We start from the raw sequence: 6,000 nt of genomic DNA on the forward strand, positions 1-6,000 counted from the left end.
ATAAAAAAAAAAAAAAACTAGCCAGGGGGATGGTGATCCATGCCTATCACCCCAGCACCTGAGAGGTGAAGACAGGAAGAGCAGGAGTTCAAAGTCAACCCTAGCTACACAGCCACTTCCATAAAGGATGGCCCACGTGAGACAAAGACCACATGGAAGTGACATGGTATCATGCTACCCTCAAATAAATCTGTTGAGGACCAATGTGTAAAACTGTGTAGCCACATTTAAATACTTTTTAACCTCCAACTATTGGAACAGAATCGCCAGCCTGTAAACAAACACGTAATATAAACCCGTATGATGTCAGGAGCCCCTTGGCTTTTCCCAGTCTAAGGAAGTCCTGGTCTTTGACTATCTAATGAGCTTCCCAATCACTGAGGTGGTTTTAAGAGCATAAGTCTACCTGGTTAAGGTTAAAGTGGGGTTGACAACAGGACTAAAGATTTCTTACAGGGTTCAAGAAAGCCCACAGCCTGGAGGTAAACTGGAAAGAGCCTAAAAACACCACTTCTAAGTAGGGTGCACTCTACCACCTCCTATGCAAACTCCCACACTGTTGATCCCCACACTCCTAGACAACCCAAACACCCCTGTCCCAACTAGTCCAGGTAACCCTTTCTCAGGCAGTACCCTTCACCAGACCCTCAGCACTCTCTTTTTCATTCCACCCTTTCTTACCGAACCAGCCTCCCCACCTCTGTCCTTTAAGGGTCTTGTCACCTGAGGACAGCTCCTCGAAAGCCCCTCAGGCCCCACTCTCCTCAAAGCCAAGGGAACAGCCCTCCCCACTTCACCTCCAAAGCCCAGGCACCACTGCCCCCGGCCGCCCTCTGGCCTCTTGCCCAGCTCTCCTCCAGTTTCAACACCATTCCCCCACGTCAACTGGGGCTGGCCGAGCCCTGTCCCCTCATACTGCCTGTCCCTTTTCCTCTCCAAGCCTCCCCCACGCCAAGGACCCGCCAGCCTCCTCACCGGCCGCTCCGCCGGTAAACGCTGTTCTACAGCTCCAGGCTCACTGTTTGGAGTCTCCCTCGTGATTGACGTCTACCACTTCCTACCACACCTCGGCGGAACCACCGCACCAGCCAATCCCAGGAGCAAACTGGCCCCGGCGCGGCACCGCCCTTGGAGGTCAGCTTCGCCAACCAGCAAGTAGGAAAGAGGCGGACCCGCCTTCGGAGTCCATCCAATCCGCTGGGGCTGGAGGGAAAACACAACAGTATGGAAGTTCGGGTGAAGCGGGCGGGTCAGGTTCGGTTGCGAATGCAGGCGGCAGGGGAGAAAAGGCAGGCGTGTCAGCCGGCCTGGAAGAGGCGCCTCGGTGGCTTTTCTGTTTTAAGAAAATGCAGCCTGCTCCAGACACCTGCCGATCTCAGCCAGGAGTCTCCGGCGCGGAGCCCGAGGCCAGGGACACTGGTGTGTTTACATCGAATTCTCGCGACAGCTGATTCGAAGCTAAAAGCACGTGGACGTGGCAGCTGCCAATCACTTTTTCCTGGCCACTCAGACTGCCCTAGCCCGCCCTCCGCCCCGCCTGCGGCGATGTGTTTACCTTCCGGGAGTCTAGGCTGGCCGGTCCCTGGTCAGCCCGGCGGACGATGAGTACGTGTTTGAATAAGATCTGAATAAGGGGCCTATAAGAAATTTTGTTGGGGTCCTTAACGGTTACTGTCATAGATGTGGATGTTAGTGAACATCTAGAAATGGAGAGGCACCAGACTTTGGAGGGAACCTGTTGGGCAATACAGGGATCCATAGAGATTCTAATAGGGATGTCTGGGGCTTTGCAAGGTGGGCACTGGGAAGATCTTAAGGTCCTTGGAGTCTCAACAAGTCATACACCCGGAATTCTCACTTGAGAAACCCACACTCACACTCGTATCTGTGCTTTATCTTTCCCCTGAGCACGTTATTAACCCTGTGCCTAAATCTATGTTTAAAATCTCTTTTTAAGGGATTGGGGTAGCACATGCCTTTAATTCCAGTACTTGGGAAGCAGAGACCAGCCTGGTCTACATAGCAAGTTCCAAGCCAGTCCAGTGCCATCACTTTGAGACCTCCTCTCAAATGGCTGTATCATTACCCTCAAATGATAAGGGACTTCCTTATTGAGCTCTTCATAATGTAGAAACAAAAGGGGGGAAATGAGAACGTTTATGAATGAGAATGTTGCAGTTTTGACGTGGACCCCGGGGAAGCATACAGCTCAGTGGCTATGAGACTCCTAACTTAAATGTCTCAGTTGACCACAATGGGAGTAGGAAAGGATTTTTTTTTTCCTGTTGTGGTTTTAAGCAAGTGGTCTCTGGATGGGACTCTAGGGTTTCCTGAGATAGGCAGGGAATAGGCAGCTGCTGTTGCCATGTAATGAACAGGTTCAGTTCATCTTCTAGTTTAACTTCAGGGTCAAAAGACCTCTCAGGGCCTTCAAGATGACTGGGACGGTAAAGGTCCCTGCTGCCAAGCCTGACCACCTGAGTTCAGTGCCCAGGACTCAACATGGAAGAGGAGAACAAGTTGTCCTCTGACCCCGACACATATACCATAGCATGAAAGCGCCCATCCCCATCCCCAACCACCCCCACAAACCAATAAATAGTGATTTAAAAGAAATGTTAAAGATCTCTTGTCATTATACTTAGAAGTAAAAGCCAAGAGAATCAGATGTTTAAGACCATCCTTCGACACATTCGAGGCAGCCTCGAATACACAAGACATATATTCATAAGCATGTGCTCCCAGCAGACATAAGGAGACATGAACCTAGATGGTGCTGAAAAGGAGGTTTTCCAAATGAAGGCTGTCTTTTTTTTTAGCTGAGGACCGAACCCAGGGCCTTGTGTCATTTTAGTTGTTCCCCGGTCTCCCCTGTAATTCTTTTTGTTGTTGTTTTATTTATTATGTATACAGAAGAGGGAGCCAGATCTCATTACAGATGGTTGTGAGCCACCATGTGGTTGCTGGGAATTGAACTCAGGACCTCTGGAAGAACAGTCGGTGCTCTTAACCTCTGAGCCATCACTCCAGCCCCTTAATTCTTAAGCGAATGTGAGTGAGTGTGTGTGTGTGAACCTAGTAGGGGAGAGTGGTTGGAAAGTTCTGCAGGTGGAGGGGCTTGGGAGAGAGGTGAAGAGCCAGAGCTGGGAACAGAGTTACAGGGTAGGCGGCTAGTGGTAGAGAGCCTAGGGACTGAACTCTAGGTTGTGCAGGATGAAGACCAGACTGGGCCACATGAGACTTAGTCTCAGTAAACAAACACCATAGATTTAGCCTTGGTGACTTAACACCTGTAATCACAGTGCTCGGGAGGCTGAGGCATGACTGAATTGGATGCCACATTAGGCAACATAATGAATTTAAAGCCAGACTGTGCTATCTGGTGAGACACTGCCTCAAAAATAAAAAATAAAAAAGGAGAGGAAAAACCCAAACTAGACACTCCCAATTAACTTACTTTTGTTTTTTGGGGGGGTTTGTTTGTTTGTTTTTTGTTTTTGTTTTTTTTTTTGTTTTGTTTTGTTTTTTTGGTTTTTTGAGACAGGGTTTCTCTTCGTTGTTTTTGTGCCTGTCCTGGATCTCACTCTGTAAACCAGGCTGAACTCGAACTCACAGAGATCTGCCTGGCTCTGCCTCCCAGGTGCTGGGATTAAAGGTGTGCGCCACCACAGCTGGCTTTCACTTACTTTTGGTATCTGCTTTCATCATCAGTTTGAGATGATGTCGATAAGTAGTAAACTCTCATTAGCACTGTTCTATGATATAGCACCTGACTTTGGTTGGTCCCCGGGAGAATGAGGACCTCACTAAATAGCTTAGGATGAACTTGAACACCCAATCCTCTTGTCTCATCCTGCCCCAGATGCTAGGACTACAGGCAAGCATTATGCCACATCCAGATATTTTTCTTTTTTTTTTTTTTTTTTTTGGTTTTTCGAGACAGAGTTTCTCTGTGTAGCTTTGCGCCTTTTCCTGGAACTCACTTGGTAGCCCAGGCAGGCCTCGAACTCACAGAGATCCGCCTGGCTCTGCCTCCCGAGTGCTGGGATTAAAGGCGTGCGCCACCACCGCCCGGCTCAGATATTTTTCTTAACCAGGACTATGAAGTTCATTTTCAGAGAAAGAGAATTAGCTTTGTTCTGATTATTACCCAGTATTATTTTAACAAATTACTTGCTGGGCATGTGTAAGATTTTCTAGCGTGATAGACTACCTTTCAAATGACTACCGATGAAAAACCTAAAGTCCCCACTTGTTGTGGTATTGCATGCCTAAAATCCAGGATTGCAGAGGCTGAGACAATTTGGTAGCAAGTCTGAGTCTGGCCTACATTCCAAAACTGTCTCAAAGAACAAAATAAGTAAATGAATGAGAAACAAATGAAAATTTTAGAAAGACTATGATATAGCAAAGAAAAGTTAAATGAAATTAAAACGTAAGGATGTGGTGCTAGGAAAAGCTGGTAATAGCTAAAAAGATTCCTGAAGGATACAAAGCTACAGAGCCAAGTTCAGACAATCAAAAGAACTTAACTCAGCGACTCTCCAGGACTGCTTGGTGGCAGTTGTGAGGACACATGAAAAGTAGACCTAAACAGTGCTGGGTACAGGAGTGAAGAGACAGGCCAGTGAAGCCAACAAATTTACAGTTACCATGTTAACAAATATCAAGAGGGTCCTGTGACTCCATTTAAAAGCATTCCCGCTGGGCGGTGGTGGCGCACGCCTTTAATCCCAGCACTCGGGAGGCAGAGCCAGGCGGATCGCTGTGAGTTCGAGGCCAGCCTGGGCTACCAAGTGAGTTCCAGGAAAGGCGCAAAGCTACACAGAGAAACCCTGTCTCGAAAAACCAAAAAAAAAAAAAAAAAAGCATTCCCAAGGACATCCCACTGGACCCCACCTCCTAAAAGTTTTCAGTATTTCAACAGTCAATCTGTCAAGCAAAGTCAATCTTTTGTTTTGCTGGAGTTAGCTATCAAATGCAGAGCCTTGTGTCTGAAGAGATGGCTCATCAGTTAAGAGCACTGCTTGCTCTTCCAAAGGTCCTGAGTTCAATTTCCAGCAACCACATGGTGGCTTATGACCATCTGTAATGAGATCTGGTGCCCTCTTCTGGCCTGCAGAGATTCGTGCAGACAGAACACTGTATACATAATAAATAAATCTTTAAAAAAAAAAAGAGCCCTGGCTGATCTTCCAGAGGACTTTGATTTGGTTCCCAGCACCCACTTGGTGGCTCACAACTTGTAACTCCAGTTCCAAGAGATCTTTTCTAGCCTCTATGGGCACTAAACATATACATGGTGTACATACTTAGCTACAGGAAAAACAATCATATACATATTTTTGAAATACAGGGCCTTGCACCTGTTAAGCTCAATTACACTAAACCCCTAATCCTTTTACCTTTCCTGATCACAATTCCTGACCCACATTAATCTCTCTGATTTTGTTTTATCCATTATTGTTTTGAGACAGTCTCATGTATCTCAGGTTGGTCTATAACTTTGTAGCTGAGGATGACTTTGAACCCCTGATCCTCCTGCCTCTACCTCCTGAGTGCACGGTTACAGGCATATGCCAACATACCTGGTTTATGCATTGCTGGGGTCAAACCCAGGACTTCATATGTGTGAGACAAGCACTCCACCAACTCAGCCACATCCCCAGCCCTCCATGAGGCTTCCGGTTCCAAATTAATACTTTAAGAGTACAATTACACACACACACAGCATTTATATACTCTTGTACTATAGTATTTCCCTTTAGGTTTTATTGGATTACCAGAGAAAGGGGTCAGAGTTTTACTGAACACTTGCAAACTATAACTGAATCATATTGTTAGGTATTTAGTTTGTTTCTATGTGATCTATATTAAAATAAGAACTCAGAGTGCAAAAAATGTGTATTATATGTATTTCTAGTCAAGAAAGCGCAGATATATCACACAACTGACTGTTAGTACCTACTATTAAGAGTCACCAACAAAATGCCAGCAACA

At 46.4% G+C, this 6,000-nt stretch overlaps 1 protein-coding gene across 7 annotated transcripts in view; it reads right to left on the reverse strand.

Annotated features, from left to right (window-relative positions):
- Positions 1–1,381, reverse strand: part of Bcas3 (BCAS3 microtubule associated cell migration factor) — a 506,689-nt gene extending 505,308 nt beyond the window's left edge. For 2 of the 7 annotated variants that reach the window (XM_052759620.1, XM_052759613.1), the window contains exon 1: positions 976–1,381. The gene's annotated coding sequence lies outside the window, so the exon portion shown is untranslated. The remainder of the gene's footprint in view (positions 1–975) is intronic. The other 5 variants (XM_052759614.1, XM_052759617.1, XM_052759616.1 and 2 more) reach the window with 5 other exon arrangements.
- Between the last annotated feature and the right edge of the window lie 4,619 nt (positions 1,382–6,000).

Source organism: Peromyscus californicus, unplaced genomic scaffold (genome assembly GCF_007827085.1).
Source record: "Peromyscus californicus insignis strain IS unplaced genomic scaffold, ASM782708v3 Scaffold_3__1_contigs__length_106647218, whole genome shotgun sequence".
NCBI classification, from domain to species: Eukaryota; Metazoa; Chordata; class Mammalia; order Rodentia; family Cricetidae; genus Peromyscus; species Peromyscus californicus.